Source organism: Pseudophryne corroboree, unplaced genomic scaffold (genome assembly GCF_028390025.1).
Source record: "Pseudophryne corroboree isolate aPseCor3 unplaced genomic scaffold, aPseCor3.hap2 scaffold_493, whole genome shotgun sequence".
Taxonomy (NCBI): Eukaryota; Metazoa; Chordata; class Amphibia; order Anura; family Myobatrachidae; genus Pseudophryne; species Pseudophryne corroboree.
The window spans coordinates 197,599-218,598 of record NW_026970100.1 but is presented as its reverse complement, the minus strand read 5'-3'; the positions used below and the strand labels follow the sequence as shown (position 1 = coordinate 218,598).

The 21,000-nt window shown below is 44.7% G+C and overlaps 10 non-coding genes across 10 annotated transcripts; 4 read left to right on the top strand and 6 right to left on the bottom strand.

Moving 5' to 3' along the window:
• Positions 1-26: 26 nt before the first annotated feature.
• Positions 27-189, bottom strand: LOC135029857 (U1 spliceosomal RNA). The gene has a single exon (XR_010225941.1). It is a non-coding gene; the product is annotated as a U1 spliceosomal RNA (small nuclear RNA).
• A 152-nt stretch (positions 190-341) lies between these two features.
• Positions 342-505, bottom strand: LOC135029768 (U1 spliceosomal RNA). The gene has a single exon (XR_010225863.1). It is a non-coding gene; the product is annotated as a U1 spliceosomal RNA (small nuclear RNA).
• A 671-nt stretch (positions 506-1,176) lies between these two features.
• On the bottom strand, positions 1,177-1,339 carry LOC135029837 (U1 spliceosomal RNA). Its single transcript, XR_010225925.1, has one exon. It is a non-coding gene; the product is annotated as a U1 spliceosomal RNA (small nuclear RNA).
• Positions 1,340-1,491: 152 nt separating this feature from the next.
• Positions 1,492-1,655, bottom strand: LOC135029925 (U1 spliceosomal RNA). The gene has a single exon (XR_010225997.1). It is a non-coding gene; the product is annotated as a U1 spliceosomal RNA (small nuclear RNA).
• Positions 1,656-2,326: 671 nt separating this feature from the next.
• On the bottom strand, positions 2,327-2,489 carry LOC135029852 (U1 spliceosomal RNA). Its single transcript, XR_010225938.1, has one exon. It is a non-coding gene; the product is annotated as a U1 spliceosomal RNA (small nuclear RNA).
• Positions 2,490-2,980: 491 nt separating this feature from the next.
• Positions 2,981-3,096, top strand: LOC135029892 (U5 spliceosomal RNA). Its single transcript, XR_010225965.1, has one exon. It is a non-coding gene; the product is annotated as a U5 spliceosomal RNA (small nuclear RNA).
• A 286-nt stretch (positions 3,097-3,382) lies between these two features.
• LOC135029887 (U5 spliceosomal RNA) lies at positions 3,383-3,498 on the top strand. The gene has a single exon (XR_010225960.1). It is a non-coding gene; the product is annotated as a U5 spliceosomal RNA (small nuclear RNA).
• Positions 3,499-3,772: 274 nt separating this feature from the next.
• LOC135029879 (U5 spliceosomal RNA) lies at positions 3,773-3,888 on the top strand. The gene has a single exon (XR_010225952.1). It is a non-coding gene; the product is annotated as a U5 spliceosomal RNA (small nuclear RNA).
• A 261-nt stretch (positions 3,889-4,149) lies between these two features.
• Positions 4,150-4,265, top strand: LOC135029910 (U5 spliceosomal RNA). The gene has a single exon (XR_010225982.1). It is a non-coding gene; the product is annotated as a U5 spliceosomal RNA (small nuclear RNA).
• Positions 4,266-9,625: 5,360 nt separating this feature from the next.
• Positions 9,626-9,699, bottom strand: TRNAN-AUU (transfer RNA asparagine (anticodon AUU)). The gene has a single exon. It is a non-coding gene; the product is annotated as a tRNA-Asn (tRNA).
• Positions 9,700-21,000: the final 11,301 nt, after the last annotated feature.

Sequence of the window (21,000 nt, the reverse complement as noted above, 5' to 3'; positions counted from 1 at the left end):
GCTGGAGAGAGACCTGAGACAAAGAGATCTGAATTATACGAGAGCCGACCAGGGGAAACACAAATTATGCAGTCAAGTTTCCCACATTTGGGGAAATCGCAGGAGCAGCACACCCAGAGTGCAATGGGTGAGCCTTGCCCTGGGAGAAGCACCTACGTGATCATAGTATCTTACCTGGCAGGTAAGTAGGAGTTGGGCTAGAGCTGGGGAGGGTCGCTGCTCGGGTACCCCCCTGTCAAGTGAAGGAGATCCAACTGAGGCAGCACAAGGGAATTCTCGAAAGAAGAACAAGGCTAGAGGAAGATCTGAAACAAAGAAATCTGACTTTTACCAGAGCTGACCAGAGGAAAACACAAACACAGTCCCCCACTACCACAAATAATGCTGTCGAGTTTCCCACATTTGGGGAAATCACAGGGGTCAGCATACCCAGAATGCAATAAATGAACCTCACACTGGGAGAATAATCTTCATGACCATGGTCTCTCCTATGCAAAATAAGTATGATTTGGGATAGGGCTGGGGAGGGCCGCTGCTCAGGCACATCTCTTTCAAGTAAAGGAGATTCAACTGAGGCAGCACAAGGGAACTCTCATCTGGGGACAACAACTGCAGGGAGAACACATATTTTCAGATGAACATGGGAGGGCAGAAGGCTGCCTAATACTGAAGCACCCCCAAACAACAAACCAAATGCAACAACTAGTGCAAGCATTCCTGGGGGAAGGCCTGCAGCAGATGGATTTGCATATGGTGATGCCATCCAAGCAGTGGGTCAAAGTTGGCTTCAACCCTCGTCTGCATATGAAAAGAGAAAAGGGGCGTGCAGGGCATGGCGGCCTTTTGCGGCGCTTGGATGACCCCTAGTTCGCATTACACACCTCCACCCTCCTTCGGTGTGGGGCTCATGTTGGCTATGCCCCAGCCCCTGAAGCATTCAAGCTGATTTCTTGCAGCAGCTGGGCACTGTAACTGCTCCAGAGCTGCTCTGTAAGGCAAGTAAAAGGGTGTGGGCCCTGCAGCACTACCTGTAGTTTGCATTGTGCGTTGGAAGGCACGAAGTAAGCAGACGGGAGAAGTCAGGATAGTGCGCAAGGGCATAGAAGGGAGCGGCTCAAGAAAAGAGAAGTGGAAACAGACAGCAAACTAGGCTGGAGAGAGACCTGAGACAAAGAGATCTGAATTATACGAGAGATGACCAAGGGAAACACAAATTATGCAGTCAAGTTTCCCACATTTGGGGAAATCGCAGGGGCAGCACAACCAGAGTGCAATGGGTGAGCCTTGCCCTGGGAGAAGCACCTTCATGATCATAGTATCTCACCTGGCAGGTAAGTAGGAGTTGGGCTAGAGCTGGGGAGGGTCGCTGCTCGGGCACCCCCCTCTCAAGTGAAAGAGATCCAACTGAGGCAGCACAAGGGAACTCTCGAAAGAAGAACAAGGCTAGAGGAAGATCTGATATAAAGAAATCTGATTTTTACCAGAGCTGACCAGAGGAAAGCACAAACACAGTCCCCCACTACCACAAATAATGCAGTCGAGTTTCCCACATTTGGGGAAATCACAGGGGTCAGCATACCCAGAATGCAATGAATGAACCTCACCCTGGGAGAACAATCTTCATGACCATGGTATCGCCTATGCAAAATAAGTATGATTTGGGATAGGGCTGGGGAGGGCCGCTGCTCAGGCACATCTCTGTCAAGTAAAGGAGATTCAACTGAGGCAGCACAAGGGAACTCTCATCTGGGGACAACAACTGCAGGGAGAACACATATTTTCAGATGAACATGGGAGGGCAGAAGGCTGCCTAATACTGAAGCACCCCCAAACAACAAACCAAATGCAACAACTAGTGCAAGCATTCCTGGGGGAAGGCCTGCAGTAGATGGATTTGCATATGGTGATGTCATCCAAACAGTGGGTCAAAGTTGGCTTCAACCCTCGTCTGCATATGAAAAGAGACAAGGGGCGTGCAGGGCATGGCGGCCTTTTGCGGCGCTTGGATGACCCCTAGTTCGCATTACACACCTCCACCCTCCTTCGGTGTGGGGCTCATGTTGGCTATGCCCCAGCCCCTGAAGCATTCAAGCTGATTTCTTGCAGCAGCTGGGCACTGTAACTGCTCCAGAGACGCTCTGTAAGGCAAGTAAAAGGGTGTGGGCCCTGCAGCACTACCTGTAGTTTGCATTGTGCGTTGGAAGGCACGAAGTAAGCAGACGGGAGAAGTCAGGATAGTGCGCAAGGGCATAGAAGGGAGCGGCTCAAGAAAAGAGAAGTGGAAACAGACAGCAAACTAGGCTGGAGAGAGACCTGAGACAAAGAGATCTGAATTATGCGAGAGCCGACCAGGGGAAACACAAATTATGCAGTCAAGTTTCCCACATTTGGGGAAAACGCAGAAGCAGCACACCCAGAGTGCAATGGGTGAGCCTTGCCCTGGGAGAAGCACCTTCATGATCATAGTATCTCACCTGGCAGGTAAGTAGGAGTTGGGCTAGAGCTGGGGAGGGTCGCTGCTCGAGCATCCCCCTGTCAAGTAAAGGAGATTCAACTGAGGCAGCACAAGGGAACTCTCATCTGGGGACAACAACTGCAGGGAGAACACATATTTTCAGATAAAAATCTTGGTCATGCTCTAAAGATTTCCGTGGAGAGGAGCAAAACCGAGTTTTATCTCAATTTTTGCATGCCTCATCTTTTTGGGGTTTCTTTTATCGGTTTAAAGATAGAATGAGTGTGCTTTAATGTAAGCTCATTTGCATAGAAATGACAGTAAATGTTTGTTTCTTTTCAAACAGAACTTTCTTGACCATGCTACTTGCTTGAAAGATCTGGGAGCACATGGAATACAGTACAAACCATGCTTATAGCAAGGAGAAGACAGGTGAGAAATCTGCTTTCTTTCAAATTGGGCGCTCACTTTGATCTGAATGAGGACTGCTGGCACGGCACTCAGGCGACAGGTGGAATCTTGGTCATGCTCTGGTTTCTCTGCAGAACGAACAAATCTTTCGCCTTTTACTAAAGATTTCCGTGGAGAGGAGCAAAACTGAGTTTTATCTCAATTTTTGCATGCCCCATATTATTGGGGTTTCTTTTATCGGATTAAAGACAGAACGAGTGTGCTTTCTTGTTAGCTTTAATGTAAGTTTATTTGCATAACAATGACAATAAATGTTTGTTTCTTTTCAAGCAGAACTTTCTTGACCATACTAATTGCTTGAAAGATCTGGGAGCACATGGAAAAGAGTACAAACCATGCTTATAGCAAGGGGAAGCCTGGAGAGAAATCTGCTTTCTTTCTTTCAAATTGGGTGCTCACTTTGAGCTGAATGAGGACTGCTGGCATGGCACTCAGGCAACAGGTGGAATCTTGGTCATGCTCTGGTTTCTCTTCAGAACGAACAAATCTTTCGCCTTTTACTAAAGATTTCCGTGGAGAGGAGCAAAACTGAGTTTTATCTCAATTTTTGCATGCCCCGTCTTATTGGGGTTTCTTTTATCAGTTTAAAGATAGAACGAGTGTGCTTTAATGTAAGCTCATTTGCATAGAAATGACAGTAAATGTTTGTTTCTTTTCAAACAGAACTTTCTTGACTATACTAATTGCTTGAAAGATCTGGGAGCACATGGAAAAGAGTACAAACCATGTTTATAGCAAGGGGAAGCCTGGTGAGAAATCTGCTTTCTTTCTTTCAAATTGGGTGCTCACTTTGAGCTGAATGAGGACTGCTGGCATGGCACTCAGGCGACAGGTAGAATCTTGGTCATGCTCTGGTTTCTCTTCAGAACGAACAAATCTTTCGCCTTTTACTAAAGATTTCCGTGGAGAGGAGCAAAACTGAGTTTTATCTCAATTTTTGCATGCCCCATCTTATTGGGGTTTTATTTTATCGGTTTAAAGATAGAACGAGTGTGCTTTAATGTAAGCTCATTTGCATAGAAATGACAGTAAATGTTTGTTTCTTTTCAAACAGAACTAATTGTTTGAAAGATCTGGGAGCACATGGAAAAGAGTACAAACCATGTTTATAGCAAGGGGAAGCCTGGTGAGAAATCTGCTTTCTTTCATTCAAATTGGGTGCTCACTTTGAGCTGAATGAGAACTGCTGGCATGGCACTCAGGCGACAGGTGGAATCTTGGTCATGCTCTGGTTTCTCTTCAGAACTAACAAATATTTCGCCTTTTATTAAAGATTTCCGTGGAGAGGAGCAAAACTGAGTTTTATCTCAATTTTTGCATGCCCCATATTATTGGGGTTTCTTTTATCAGTTTAAAGACAGAACGAGTGGGCTTTCTTGTTAGCTTTAATGTAAGTTTATTTGCATAACAATGACAGTAAATGTTTGTTTCTTTTCAAACAGAACTTTCTTGACCATGCTACTTGCTTGAAAGATCTGGGAGCACATGGAAAACAGTACAAACCATGCAGTATCACAAGAGCCTTTATTTGATCTTTCATGAAGATAGAGCAGAATTGAGGACACGTCAACAATTTCTGCCAAAGGTGGTTCATCTTTCCACATGGTGCCTTTGGCCACTGACACCTTCGTTGAGTCAAAGTCTCTGGCTGTGGTCAGAACTTTGAAAATTTATGTCACCAGAACGGTTCAGATTAGGAAAACAGAGGCTCTGTTTGTCTTGTATGCTCCCAACAGGATTGGGTGTCCTGCTTCCATGCAGACCATTATGCGCTGAATCTGTGGTAAGATTCAGCATGCTCATTCCACGGCAGGATTGCCGTTACTGAATTAGGTGAAGACCCATTCTACTAGAAAGGTGGGTTCATCCTGGGCAGCTGGTCGGGGAGTCTCAGCATTGCAACTTTGCCGAGCAGCTATTTAGTAAACACTTTTGCTAAGTTTTACAAGTTTGATACCTTGGCTGATGATAACCTCAAGTTGGGTCATTCGGTGCTGCAGAGTCGTACGCACTCTCCCACCCGTTCAAGAGCTTTGGTATAACCCCATGGTTCTTAATGTGACCCCAGCATCCTCTAGGTCGTATGAGAAAATAGGATTTTAATACCTACCGGTAAATCCTTTTCTCTTAGTACGTAGAGGATGCTGGGCACCCGTCCCAGTCCATACTGTGTCTGCAGTTATTACTTGTGGTTATACACATGTTGTGTTACGGTTCTGGTCAGCTTTTTGCTGCAATTGTTCATGCCGTTGGCTTGTGTTCTGTTGAATGCCACGTTCTGTGGCATGCTTAAGGTGTGAGCTGGTAAGATGCTCACCTTAGTTTAACAATAAATCCTTTCCTCGAAATGTCCGTCTCCCTGGGCACAGTTCCTATAACTGGAGTCTGGAGGAGGGGCATAGAGGGAGGAGCCAGTTCACACCCTTTGAAAGTCTTAAAGTGCCCATGTCTCTTGCGGATCCCGTCTATACCCCATGGTTCTTAATGTGACCCCAGCATCCTTTACGGACTAAGAGAAAAGGATGCCCTTGTGTACTATCCTGACTTCTCCTCCCGTCTGCTTACTTTGTGCCTTCCAACGCACAATGCGAACTACAGGTGGTGCTGCAGGGCCCACACCCTTTTACTTGCCTTACAGAGCAGCTCTGGAGCTGTTACAGTGCCCAGCTGCTGCAAGAAATCAGCATGAATGCTTCAGGGGATGGGGCATGGCCAACATGAGCCCCACACCAAAGGAGGGTGGGGGTGTTTAATGCGAACTAGGGGTCATCCAAGCACTGCAAAAGGCCGCCATGCCCTGCATGCCCCTTTTCTCTTTTTATATGCAGATGAGGGTTCCAGCCAACTTTGGCCCACTGCTTGGATGACATCACCGTATGCAAATCCGTCTGCTGCAGACCTTCCCCCAGGAATGCTTGTACTAGTTGTTGGATATGGTTTGATATTTGATGGTGCTTCAGTATTAGGCAGCCTTCCGCCCTCCCATGTTCATCTGAAAAGATGTGGTCTCCCTGCAGTTGTTGTCCCCAGACGAGAGTTCCCTTGTGCTTCCTCAGTTGAATCTCCTTAACTTGACGGGGGAGGTGCTGCCCGAGCAGCCCTCCCCAGCCCTATCCCAACTCATACTTATTTTACATATTAGATCTCTTGATCATGAAGATTGTTCTCACAGGGTGAGGTTCATCCATTATATTTTAAAATAGGAAGGTACAAATTACATATTTGAATTGCATCTATTTGCTGGATTCAAATGCCCCCCCCCCCCTTCCTTTCTCAATTGTGCCCGTCAGCAGCTATTCTAAGGTTGCTGCCAATGGGTGTGACACATTAATTTCTTCTGTGGGGTACACTGGACTCCACAAGGATTCACATTGGGGTGTAGAGTAGGATCTTGATCTGAGGCACCAACCGGCTCAAAGCTTTTGACTGTTCCCAAGATGCTCAGCGCATCCTCCTCTATAACCCCGCTTCCATGAACAGGGAGCTCAGTTTGTAGTTGGTGCCTTCAGTAGCAGGCCACTTAACAGGGGCCTGCCTCAGGCAGCCTATTCTTAGCTATTAATTTTGACAAGAAAAGAAGAACTTGTTTTATGAGAATCTACAAGGGCTGCAGCAGGCTAGGTCTAATAGACATCTTTACTGCAGCTTCATCACTCCCAGCGGCGCTGTATACTCCCGTGCCCTGGTTGCTGGGTCACTGCAGCGGAGGCTCCGGTTTCTTCCTAAGGTCAGTCACACACACACCGCCCTTCCGGATCACGAGGCCGCTGATTAAGGGGAGCGTGGCCGTAGGGGGTGGGCCGTGTGCGCACTGGGGTGGACACTGATTACTGGGCAGCCGCTCCACTAGCCACCAGGTACAGTTAAGGAGCACAGGTCTGGGGGTTTTTCTCCTATATTAACCCAATTTTGTACTGCCCGCAGCGCATTGTGATAGGTAATAGGGCCTGATTCAGGTTGGATTGCAATCACAATAAGCGATCCAACTGCAAAAATTGCTAAGAGCATACGCATGTGCCTGCATGCGATCGCCTCTGCCTGTCAATCGGGGCAGGGGGGGAGAGTGGGGTCAGCAACACTCCATTTCCAAGTCAGGGATGGAGCAGTGCGGGGGCAAGGCTTCAAAATGGGGTCTGCAATGGAGGAGACACAGGGGGCGTGGTCACAGCGGCTGTATGACATCACATTCAGCCGCTGTGATCACAAAAATGGTGGCGGCTTCCTGCGCGCACATACAGTCTGCACCAGCAGGAGGCTACACCATTGTTTATGATCACGCTGAACTGCAGTGCGACTGCAATTACAGCATGGTAAAAAAGGGAGGTGTCATACTGGGTGGCCATGCCCTGTCACTGTGCAGGAGCCAGCACCGCTTACACACTAGTCCCCGGGTGCAGCCCCCAACCCCCGGGACACCCGGAGCAACAAAATGTAGATTCAGGCCACCAGGCCACGCCCCTACCTATGAAATCATGCCTCCTTTTTACCATTGCGCTGCTTATTTGCACGCACTGCATTACAATCTCCCTCGCCACCTCTCTGGGTGTCACCAGTGATAGTGACACCTCTGCCATGCTTGTAGCAGCTGGTCCAAAGATCTATGCCTCAAGCCCTGAGTGTTTGCCCTTGTGACTTGTTGATCATCATAGCGAAGCAGATGCTTACAGAAAACTGCAGGGGCTTAGATTGAAAATAAAAAAAATTGATGGGTATAAGGTAGAGAGGAGCGGGTTCGGTTCTCCGAGAACCGAATTCCCCACGAACTCCACGTGGTTTACACTGGTCTGAGGCAGGCTCGGTTGTTCCCGCCTGACTCGGAAAACCTGAACAAGGGAAAATGTCATCATCCCGCTGTCGGATTCTCGCGAGATTCGGATATTATATATAGAGCTGCGCGTTGCCGCCATTTTTACTCGTGCATTGAAGAGAGAGCGGAGAGGACGTGGCTATGTTCTCTCAGTGGAAATCTCAATATCAGTGCTCAGTATCAGTGGTTACTTATTGCTGCTCAGTAATACTAGTAGTGTGTCTCTCCTGCTCAGTGTCAGTTCTCAGTAGTATCCTCATCAGTGCTCAGTATCACTGCTCATTGTCTTGTGCTGCATTGTGGTGCTCAGCATACTACAGTACATTACTAATAGTCCAGTGCTGCATCTTGCTGCTCAGTGTCAGTTCTAGTATCCTCATCAGTGCTCACTATCACTGCTCATTGCATTGTGGTGTTCTGTATACTACAGTAATATAGTAACATATAGTAACATAGTTTTTGAGGTTGAATAGAGGCAAATTGCCCATCGTGTTCAACCTGTTTTAAGTTGTGATGATTCTACATACTTGCTGAATAATGTTTTATGACTAGTTAGCTACTATAACTCATGTTACCCCCGGATTAACCATGTTGATATTTTAAGTATTATAACCTTGGATAGCTTTTTCATTCAGAAATGTATCCATTCCTTTTTTAAATCCAATTACAGAGTCCGCCATTACCACCTTCCCTGGCAGGGAATTCCACATCCTGATTGCCCTAACAGTGAAGAACCCTTTCCTCCATTGCATTCTGAACTTTCCTCCAGTCGCAGCGAGTGACCACGTGTTCTTTTAATAAATAATTCCTCTGATAACTCTTTGTTATGTATCTTTACATATTTGAAGATATTAATAATATCTCCTCTTAGGCACCTCTTTTCTAGTGTATACATATTCAGCCTAGTAAGTCTTTCCTTATAGTCCAGTACTTTTAGGCCTTTAATCAATTTAGTCTTCAGGATCTCTCGGACTTCCATGAGCAGCAGAGTAGTGCAATGGAAGGATGCTGGGCCCATAACCCAGAGGTCGATTAATCGAAACTATCCTCTGCTATGTGCATTTTTTTTTTATAATTAAAGTAATCAAAAACTGGGATTGATATTTTGGCTCTTTTATTTTTACTTAAAGTACAATAACTTTTATCATTTTAATTTGTTTTAATAGTATATTATCAGCATTGTTTTCTTTAAAAAATCCACTTAATATTCTTTACCCTATTCCTGAAATGGTAATTGACAAAAACAAACTACATTGTCACCAGAAGAGCAATGCAAAATGTACAAGTGATATATTAAAATCATCTTCCATCTTGAATTTCAATGATGCATTGGGACAACAATTTTGTGAGAAACATCTTCACCCATAAAGAAAGATTTTCTTAATTCCTTATCTGTGTGCTGATTAGATATTACCTTGTTTTCACATTAAACAGACTTCCACATGAGAAAGCAGCAAGGATGCAGTAACGTTTATGTTTCCTGGTGTCAACCTGTATTATTTCAGTAGACATTGAAATGAGGATGCATCTTGCTGCCTTTCCAATGTAGCAAGTTTAATTCAGTAATAGGTGAAAAAACATTCCTACAAAGGTGTTAATAAGAGACTTGGCTTTGTGGACACTTTTCAGAGAGCAAATTTGTTAGCATAAAAATAAAGTCAGAAAATGAAGAGCTGTTTAATCACTCAATTGGACTTTTCTGCCAGCATAATTTTTTTTTCTCTGCAACCCACTGCTAAATTGTGCTTCCTAGCTGTTTTTTATAAAATAACTTAATCAAATCTAACTCTGATTACATCAGAGAAGGCCAGGTACCCTACACCATAAGAGGGGGTTTGAAATTTTGACTTGTCTACTTAAAGATCACCAAAATCTGATCACAAGGTCAATTACATCCCTGGGTGGGATTGAACCACCAATCTTTTGGTTAATAGCCAAACATGCTAACCGATTGCACCACAGAGACACCTCGTAAAAGTATATACTGACAAAGGCTAATAAGCATTCATCTAGAACGTTTCCTAGAAAAACTTTAAAAAGTCAATAATCTGGAGAGTTTTTGTAAGAAACACATTGGTACTTTCCCATGATGAGTGAGTGCTTCAGGATCTCTTGCACTTACATGAGCAGCAGAGTACTGCAACGGAAGCATGCTGGGCCCATAACCCAGAGGTAGGCAGATTGAAACTATCCTCTGCTATATGCATTGTTTTTTGTTAATTAAAGTAATCCAAAACTGGGATTGATATTTTGGCTCTTTTATTTTTACTTAAAGTACAATAACTTTTACCATTTTAATTTGTTTTAATAGTATATTGACAGTATTGTTTTCTTTAAAAAATCCACTTAATTTTCTTTACCCTATTATTAAAATGGTAATGGACAAAAACAAACTACATTGTCACCAGAAGAGCAGTACAAAATGTACAAGTGATATATTAAAATCATCTTTCCAGCTTGAATTTCAATGATGCTTTGGTGCAACAATTTTGTGAGAAACATCTTCACCCATAAAGAAAGATTTTCTTAATTCCTTACCTGTGTGCTGATTAGATATCACCTTGTTTTCACATTAAACAGACTTCCCCATGAGGAAGCAGCAAGGATGCAGTGACGTTTATGTTTCCTGGTGTCAACCTGTATTATTTCAGTAGACATTGAAATGAGGATGCATCTTGCTGCCTTTCCAATGAAGCAAGTTTAATTCAGTAATAGGTGAAAAACCATCCCTACAAAGGTGTTAATCAGAGACTTGGCTTTGTGGACACTTTTCAGAGAGCAAATTTGTTAGCATAAACATAAAATCAGAAAATGAAGAGCTGTTTCGTCACTAAATTGGACTTTTCTGCCAGCATAATTTTTTTTCTCTGCAACCCACTGCTAAATTGTGCTTCCTAGCTGTTTTTTTATAAAATCACTTAATCAAATCTAACTCTGATTACATCAGAGAAGGCCAGGTACCCTACACCATAAGAGGGGGTTTGAATTTTTGACTTGTCTATTTAAAGATCACCAAAATCTGATTACAAGGTCAATTACATCCCTGGGTGGGATTGAACCACCAACCTTTTGGTTAATAGCCAAACATGCTAACCGATTGCGCCACATAGACACCTTGCAAAAGTAGATACTGACAAAGGCTAATAAGCATTTATCTAGAACGTTTCCTAGAAAAACTTTAAAAAGTCAATAATCTGGAGAATTTTTGTAAGAAACACATTGGTACTTTCCCATGATGAGTGAGTGCTTCAGGATCTCTTTCACTTACATGGGCTATTAACCAAAAGGTTGGTGGTTCAATCCCACCCAGGGATGTAATTGACCTTGTGATCAGATTTTGGTGATCTTTAAGTAGACAAGTCAAAATTTCAAACCCCCTCTTATGGTGTAGGGTACCTGGCCTTCTCTGACGTAATCAGAGTTAGATTTAATTAAGTGATTTTATAAAAAACAGCTAGGAAGCACAATTTAGCAGTGGGTTGCAGAGAAAAAAATAACATTTTAAACCTACCGGTAAATTTTTTTTCTCGTAGTCCGTAGAGGATGATGGGGACTCCGTAAGGACCATGGGGGATAGACGGGCTCCGCAGCAGACATGGGCACTTTAAGAAAGACTTTAGATCTGGGTGTGCACTGGCTCCTCCCTCTATGCCCCTCCTCCATACCTCAGTTAGAGAAACTGTGCCCAGAGGAGACGGACAGTACGAGGAAATGATTTTTGTTAATCCAAGGTCAAGATTCATACCAGCCACACCAATCACACCGTATAACTTGTGATATACAACCCAGTTAACAGTATGAAAACAACATAGCATCAGTCCAAGACCGATGAAAACTAACATATAACCCTTATGTAAGCAATAACTATATACAAGTCTTGCAGAAGTAGTCCGCACTTGGGACGGGCACCCAGCATCCTCTACGGACTACGAGAAAAAGATTTACCGGTAGGTTTAAAATCTTATTTTCTCTTACGTCCTAGAGGATGCTGGGGACTCCGTAAGGACCATGGGGATTATACCAAAGCTCCCAAACGGGCTCCTGCGGATGACTCTGCAGCACCGATTGAGCAAACAGGAGGTCCTCCTCAGCCAGGGTATCAAACTTATAGAACTTTGCAAAGGTGTTTGAACCCGACCAAGTAGCAGCTCGGCACAGCTGTAGTGCCGAGACCCCTCGGGCAGCTGCCCAAGAAGAGCCCACCTTCCTAGTGGAATGGGCCTTGACTGAATTAGGCAACGGCAATCCCGCCATAGAATGCGCCTGCTGAATCGTGTTACAGATCCAGAGAGCAATAGTCTGATTTGAAGCAGGGGTGCCAATCTTGTTGGCTGCATACAGGACAAACAGTGCTTCTGTTTTTCTGACTCTAGCCGTTCTGGCCACGTAAATTTTCAAAGCCCTGACCACATCAAGGGACTCGGAATCCTCCAAGTCACGCGTAGCCACAGGCACCACAATAGGTTGGTTCATATGAAAGGATGAGTCCACTTTTAGCAGGAATTGAGGACGGGTCTGCAATTCCGCTCTATCCATATGGAAAACCAGATAGGGGATTTTATGTGATAAAGCTGCTAATTCCGACACTCACCTAGCGGAAGCCAAGGCTAATAACATGACCACCTTCCAAGTGAGATATTTAAACTCCACCATTTTAAGTGGTTCAAACCATAACCTTAACACCACGTTAAGGTCCCAAGGGACCACCGGAGGTACAAAAGGAGGCTGAATATGCAGTACTCCCTTCACAAAAGTTTGTACTTACTTCAGGAAGAGAGGCCAATTCCTTTTGAAAGAAAATGGATAAGGCCAAAATCTGAACCTTAATAGAGCCTTATTTTAGGCCCAAATTCACTCCAGTTTGTAGGAAGTGAAGGAAGTGGCCCAGGTGGAATTCTTACGTATGAGCATTCCTGGCCTCACACAAAGAAACATATTTTCGCCATATACAGTGATAATGTTTAGATGTCACGTCCTTCCTAGCCTTTATTAGCGTAGGAATGACCTCATCTGGAATACCCTTTTCCGCTAGGATCCGGCGTTCAACCGCCATGCCGTCAAACGCAGCCGCGGTAAGTCTTGGAACAGACAGGGCCCCTGTTGCAACAGGTCCTGTCTTAGAGGAAGTGGCCACGGATCTTCTGTGAGCATTTCCTGCAGATCTGGATACCAGGTCCTTCGCGGCCAATCTGGAACAATGAGAATTGTTCTTACTCCTCTTTTTCTTACTATTATCAACACCTTGGGTATGAGAGGTAGAGGAGGAAATACATAGACCGACCGGAACACCCACGGTGTCACTAGGGCGTCTACAGCTACTGCCCGAGGGTCTCTTTACCTGGTGCAATACCTCTGTAGCTTTTTGTTGAGGCGGGACGCCATCATGTCTATCTGGAACAGTCCCCACCGACTTGCAATCTGTGCGAAGACTTCCTGATGGAGTCCCCACTCTCCTGGATGTAGGTCGTGTCTGCTGAGGAAGTCTGCATCCCAGTTGTCCACTCCCGGAATGAACACTGCTGACAGTGCGCTTTGATAAAGCTAAATATTTATCTTATTTAAAACCCTTTGTGAGGTCTAAGAACACTGTACGCTATTTGCGTATGGAGTACCGTAAGGGTACGCTCGTTGCGTAACAATCGCTTAGCCGTGGTCGAGACGCTCAAGCGTCACGTTCGCTCACGGCCAAGAGATCACAGGCAGGCACGCTATTGGCTGCTGACTAACATAATGGTTCGCTATAGCGTAACGGACGCTGTATCGGGAGCGGGCTGCTCGAGCGATACAGACGCTCACGAGAATACGCTGTTGGTATCGGGCACACTTATAGGTGAGCGACTACCGTAATGCTACGCTATCAGCGTAGCGGACGCTCGAGACCACGAGGAGATCACGAGCGGCGCCGACGCTCACAATGTTAAACCTTTATGTCTAAACCACAAACAATGTAATTTGCTGTAAAACCTTAGTGTAGAGATAGGGTGTAAATGCAACACTGTATAACCTTATTAACTCAAAAGCTGTTCGAGCGTCACCGACGCTCTGAGAATACTTAACACTATAAGAAATACACAAATACCGTGCTTAGGGTCCAACGCCTAATATATATATTATGAATGTTATACTTGCAAAAGAATTAATACAATACAAGTCATACACTACAATATAACATAGACTAACTAACCAGGTAACTACACAGTAAATACAATACAAGTACGTTTAAGAGAAAATGAGAGAAAGAGAAGAGAGAGAGAGAAAGATATGGCCCATAATAACAAGAAAAGACAATATGATTACGGAGAAAACTTACGCACAAAGGAAACGATCGCATGCGCCTCTGGACATCCAGCTCCCGATTTTCAGCAATGATAACCGATGAAGAGTGAGTGCTGGATGTGATCGGCCTGTCTATTTATGCCCCACACACAATACAATTCAATGGTCCCTACAATCTCATTGTTCATTGGACACAGGAATTCGTCTTCGCATTATAACAAAAGGTCATAGGTTGATTCATACAGGTGGGCTGTGACTATTTCCAACAGCTCAGGTGGGAGGGAAACTGGGTTTCCCGCCGCATGGATAAGTAAGTGCAAATACAGTAAATGTTCATAAACTTCTTATGTCCATAACTATTCGCACGAGCGATTGATCCGCTTCAAACCAACACCGGAATATTGCTAATTAAATACTCTTCCGATGGATACTAAACACCACTGTATTACTCCTGTCTGACCCTTCGTATCAAACAATGAGGGATCTCTCTGTCCAGGAACATACTACATTAACTAAACTTTCAGAATCTATCAAAGGGACCATAATCTACAAAATGCATTATATGGTGAAAATATGTAACGAAAGAGTCGCCCGCTAGACGCACACAATCTCTACCGTAAATGTGCATACCGTGCGCCTGCGGGTGCCCGCAACAGCGAGTATGCGCACGCACGGGAGAGCGCACGCATGCGCAGCAGGGACACATATGAGGTGCAAATATGGCAGTGTGCATCGTGATATTTTTCTGACTTTGACAGTCCACCCTTTGGCAGTCAACAATAACTGCCACTTCCTAAAACATTTCAAAAAGAGAAAAATATATGTCAGGGGTTAATACATTTACATGGTTGGGTAGGGGAGGAGAGGAGAAGGTAGGAAAAGGGTATGACCTAGTGAGATAGCAGAAGCATGTGTGTATGAATCCATGTTTGGGGGGTCATGTATCATCGTGCCGTACGTGTTTTAAATCAAGCTTCGAGGTATTGCGAAGTATACATTTGAATTCCTTCTTATCCCGTGGTACGGGTCTGTGGATGGGCTGTCAAACTTTACCGAGCTTTTTTCGGATTTTGGTTGTAACAAAAATGGGGAGCACATTTTAGTTGATGATACATGAATGGGGGAATATGTGATTGCTGATATCTGTGCCTGTATTCCCTATACTATGTGTGTAATTACCTGAAGGTTGTAGAGATGAAGAAAATACATAATTACGGTAAATGCAGTGGTATTCTATGTCAGGTTAATGAACATTCGTCGATTGAGGTCTTGTTTGGTGTCTGTTGAATGCAGTCTTCTTTGTGCTTTTGCCCATAAGGTGCGAGCAAAAAGCTTTGTCAATGTCCATAGATTTACAAAGTGTTGGGCTAGCGTAATTTTAAAATTTCTAGGGAAACTGGGGATCTATGGCATAGTTCATCAAAAATCTGTGTATAAGGTTGTCAAAACTTCTTCTTTAATCCATCTGTTGTCTGTATATCGGCTCATCAAATTCCTCGTCCAAGTGGGTCTTTTTACCTCAGAGGAAAACGGAAAAACAGGTGAAAGAAACGGACCGTAGAAATCGCATTACAATTCCCTCACTCCTTAAACTCATCACCCTGGTACTTCGTTTGCACTTCGTTAAAGCCTGACCGCATCTAAATATCAAGCCAATCGTTATGATAACACCTAAGATACATAGGAGAAACTTCCCTACATCCGTTATAACTCCTTGAGCCCATTCTCCTAAACCGGAGAACCAATTTCGCGGGTTCAACCATGACACCCAACTAGTCAGCTCATTACTCACAGCAGCAAGGGTGAGATTGTGTCTCCTGCGAAATTCCCACTTCAATTGGAGAATATCGTCCATCTTTTGGTCTATGACCTCGACCGGGTCCTCGGTACTATTCGTTATATATGTGCAGCATTTCACGCCGTACTGCGTTGCCAGTGTGACACAATATTCACCTGTTACTGCTGTGAGATAATTGAGAATCATTCTATGCTGAACTAGTTCTGTTTTATAAGCTTGAAGTTCTCTTCCAGTATACCTAAACGTGTCATCATACATTTCTGTGATATTGTCTAACAAATTTGCGAGCGCAGATATGTATTTATAATTCAACACTCCTCTGGCGGTGCGAGTGAGGTCTAACGCAAGTAGAAACTGAATCCCGGTGGATTCATGGATCATGTCAGAGGCCGGGTGCTCTGTTCTTTCTATCAGGTGCCGTTTAACTACGTGCTCGTAATGGGTGTGAGTATAAGGAGTTTGGGCAACACGGTGTATGTCTTTCATTTTGGCATGTGATACAGTCATTACCTCAGGCAATACTTTTCCAATATAACACAATCCTTCAGAGTTTGGGGCAAGCCACTTATACGCCTTCCTCCCGCATATGAAATATGCATCATCGGGGAGAACATATGGGACGGAGTAGGACATAACCATATTACACATTTTCCATGTGAAATCTCCTAACCCTAATTCTCCCATCTGTCTAGTACACGTATCAGCTTGTACGATATGTGCACAGTATCCTGGTGATACCTCTCCAACTCTCGTAATCCTACTTCCTAGGGTATACCTATACCGGAAAGATTTTCCTCTACTGGCTATGTGGCGTATAAGCTCTGTATCTGTCGGCATTCTATCTGCTCTATATGAAAAGGTCATGGTTTGGTTACTCCATGACACTTCCCAATTTCCCGGCTTTCGGGGATTGGAAATGTTAAAACATATGAGGGATCTATCCACATGATATTGGTGGAGCTTCAAACTAGGAGGACTGGAGATATTAAACCTCCTGTCCACCGGTCTCCCACCACTTAGCTCAAGTACCTCCCCTATCGTTAAAGGAAATGGTACTAGTCCTGATTTGCTATGACCTTGAGGTACTTGAGAGCATACCCAACAATCTGTTTGATTTAACACGCTACCCACTAAGGAGTGATAGTCACTCAAGGGATGCCGGTCCATGTGGATATTAAAACTGGATTGGCATTTCTTAATGCACCCATCCTCGACTACGTTGTCACAGAGCCTACAGATACAGTTTTCTTCAGCTAACAATCCTTCACAATTCCTTCTATTGTCAATGCTATCGGATCGTTTTCTGATACTCGCCTTTGCTTGTTGATTATGTTGTTCTCGGAAAACTACGCCTCCATCTCTGTCATCAGAACCCATTCCAGAACCTCTCTCGACCTCCATGGTACTCTCGCCGGAACAGACTGCTCTGGTCAACATCATGGTCAACAGGAAAATCCGGATCACAGTCTCTTGGGGCAAGTCCATCTTATAGGAGGAAACGAAGAAGAATGAGAAGGGGGGGAAAATAATTTGAGGGAGAGGGGATGGGAAGTTGGAGAAAAACAATAAAAGGGAACAGGGAATCGACAACTGCTTTTGATCTTGTGATTTTCAATGCTCAGGTGCCGCCTCAGTCCTCCTGGAACAGACACTCCAGTGATACAACGTCCTCTACCGTCTGTTCCTTATCACGGGACCTCTCTGGATCAGCAACCTTCTTACAATGGGACGAATGAACCCAAGTCTCTCTCTCGGCAACTTTCAATGCTGTAGTGCTAGTCAATAAGACTTGGTATGGTCCTTCCCATCTGTCAATAAGGCAACCTGAGCGTAGAAAATTTCGTATCATTACATACTCCCCAGGTTCAATGTCATGACAATTACTATCTGGTAAATCAGGAATCACCAACTTCAAATTATTATTTTGATTCCTTAGCTGTTTACTCATATTAACCAGGTACTTTACAGTCACTTCATTGTTACACTTCAAATCATCCTGAGGGTTAATCATAACATGCGGTTGTCGACCAAACAAGATTTCAAAAGGGGACAGATTAAAAGGGGACCTGGGAGTGGTTCTGATGCTGTACAGTACAATGGGTAAAGCTTCTTGCCATGTCAATCCTGTTTCTGCCATAACTTTGCTCAAATTATTTTTAATAGTGCTATTCACTCTTTCCACCTTCGCACTCGCCTGTGGACGGTATGGAGTGTGCAGCTTGCTATCAATTCCCATCAACTTACACATTCCTTGAAAGACATCACCTGTAAAATGGGTACCCCTATCACTTTCGATAATTCTAGGGATACCATATCTACATACAAATTCCTGCACAATTTTCTTAGCAGTAAACATAGCGGTATTTGTGGCCGCCGGGAATGCTTCAACCCAATTTGAGAACACATCTATACAAACAAGTACATATTTCAAATTTCGACAAGGGGGTAATTGAATGAAGTCAATCTGTATTGCCTGGAAAGGACCGCCTGCAGGTGGGATATGAGATGGTTCTGTTGGTATTGCCTTTCCGATATTCTTTCTCAAACAGGTAAGGCATGACATTGCTCTCTTACTTGCATGAGATGAAAATCCTGGGGCGCACCAATATGCTCTTACCAACTTGCACTTTCCTTCCTTGCCCAGATGAGTCAGCCCGTGAGCTGCCTCAGCTAAACATGGAAGATATGCTCTGGGGGCCACCGGTTTACCTTGTCCATCCGTCCAGAGTCCTGAGGACTCCTGGCCATATCCCTTCGCCTTCCAGACTGCCTTTTCCTGTGTGGAACACAAATTTTGCATTTCACACAACTTCTGTGTGTTGATGGTATTAAATACCATCAGTTGTGTGGTGTCTGTCTGTCTGGGGGTACCAGCTGCTAACTTAGCTGCTTCGTCTGCTCGGCTGTTACCAAGTGATACTGGGTCCTGGCTATATGTGTGTGCTTTACACTTGATAACAGCCACTCTGTCGGGTTCCTGTATCGCTGTTAGAAGCCTTTTGATGTGAGCTGCATGCGCTACTGGTGTACCAGCTGCCGTCATGAAATTTCTGAGGCGCCATAGGGCTCCGAAATCATGGACTACCCCGAATGCGTATCTAGAGTCGGTGTAGATATTGGCTGATTTGCCCTTAGCCAATTCACATGCTCTGGTTAGGGCGACCAGTTCAGCAACCTGGGCTGAGTGAGGTGGGCCTAGCGGTTCCGCTTCTATGGTGCCTTGGTCATCTACGACTGCGTATCCAGTACACAAGTCTCCCGAGTCTGACTGTCTGTGACAACTACCGTCCGTGTAGAAAGTTAGATCTACATTTTTCAGCGGGTTGTCACTGATGTCAGGCCTTGCGGTAAAATTTTGGGTCAAATATTCCATACAATCATGTGTGTCCTCCTGTGTGTTAAATTCTCCTTCCCCACCACTCTCATCCTCCACCCTTTGTGCCTGTCCAGGCACACCTGGGAGATATGTTGCAGGATTTAATGCACTGCATCTCCTTATGGTGATGTTTACGGGGGCCATTAGTGCCAATTCCCATCTTGTAAACCGCGCTGATGAGACGTGCCTGGTTTGGGCAGAATTTAGCAAGGCTGACACTGCATGTGGTGTATGAATTGTGAGGTTGTGACCTAGCACTACATCTTCGCTTTTCGTTACTAGCAATGCTATCGCAGCGACGCTTCGCAAGCATGTGGGGAGGGATCGCGCTACCGTGTCTAGCTGAGCGCTGTAGTATGCTACTGGCCTGCTGGCATCACCGTGCTTTTGGGTTAAGACGCCTGCCGTGCAACCAGCACTTTCTGTTCCGTACAGCTCAAAGGGTTTCCCATAGTCTGGCATACCTAATGCTGGTGCCTGCGTTAGGCACTGTTTAAGTCTCTCAAATGCCATCTCGGACTCGTCTGTATGCGAAATCCGATCAGGTTTGTTTGAGGAGACCATCTCCTGCAGAGGTAACGCTAGAATGGAAAACCCTGGGATCCAGTTACGGCAATACCCACACATTCCTAAAAATGTTCTGATCTGTTGCTGGGTTTTTGGCAGAGTCATGTCTCTAATTGCTTGAATTCTATCAGTGGTCAGGTGTCTCAGTCCTTGTGTTAGACAGTGTCCCAAATATTTTACCTTAGTTTGGCATAATTGCAACTTGTCTTTGGAAACCTTGTGTCCTGTGTCTGAAAGATGAAACAGGAGCTGTTTCGTATCCTTCAGGGATGCTTCCAATGAATCAGAACACAGTAGTAGATCATCCACGTACTGTATTAATACTGATCCACTCTCTGGTTGGAAAGACTGTAAACAATCATGCAAAGCCTGGGAAAATATACTTGGACTGTCTATGAAACCTTGTGGTAATCGAGTCCATGTGTATTGGACTCCTCTGTATGTGAATGCAAACAAATATTGGCTGTCAGGGTGCAGAGGTACCGAAAAGAAAGCGGAGCAGAGGTCAATAACAGTGAAAAATTTCGCAGTGGGAGGGATTTGCATAAGGATGACAGCTGGATTTGGCACTACGGGGAACTGACTCTCAACTATTTTGTTGATCCCCCTTAGATCCTGCACTAGCCGGTAACCCCTCCCCCCACTCTTTTTCACAGGGAAGATGGGACTATTGGCAGTGCTGGACGTTCTTACCAGAATACCCTGTTGTAGCAAGCGCTCTATTACGGGATACACTCCTAACTCCACCTCTGGCTTCAGAGGGTACTGTGGGATTTTTGGAGCTATCCTACCATCTTTTACTTGTACAACTACTGGAGCTACGTTTGCCATTAATCCAGTGTCCTGTCCATCTTTAGTCCAAAGTGACTCTGGTATCTGGGATGTAATTTCTTCTACTTGGGATGGAGTCCTATTTGTCATAATGGTATGTGACATTAATTTTGATGGGGAGTCTAACATGTCTCGCACTTCCTGAGCGTGATTCTCAGGTATGTCCAAGAATACACCTTCAGGAGTACAATAAATGACGCACCCCATTTTACACAATAAGTCTCTTCCCAGGAGATTAGTCGGTGCCGATGCAGCCAGCAAAAAGGAATGCTTGGTATGTAAAGGCCCTACTGTAATCTCGGCTGGTTTGCTAACAGGGTAATGCTGGACTACTCCCGTTACCCCTATGGCTGGAATTGTCTTACCAGTGGTTCTCATGCCCACTGTCGAATTTATCACTGATTTGGCCGCCCCTGTGT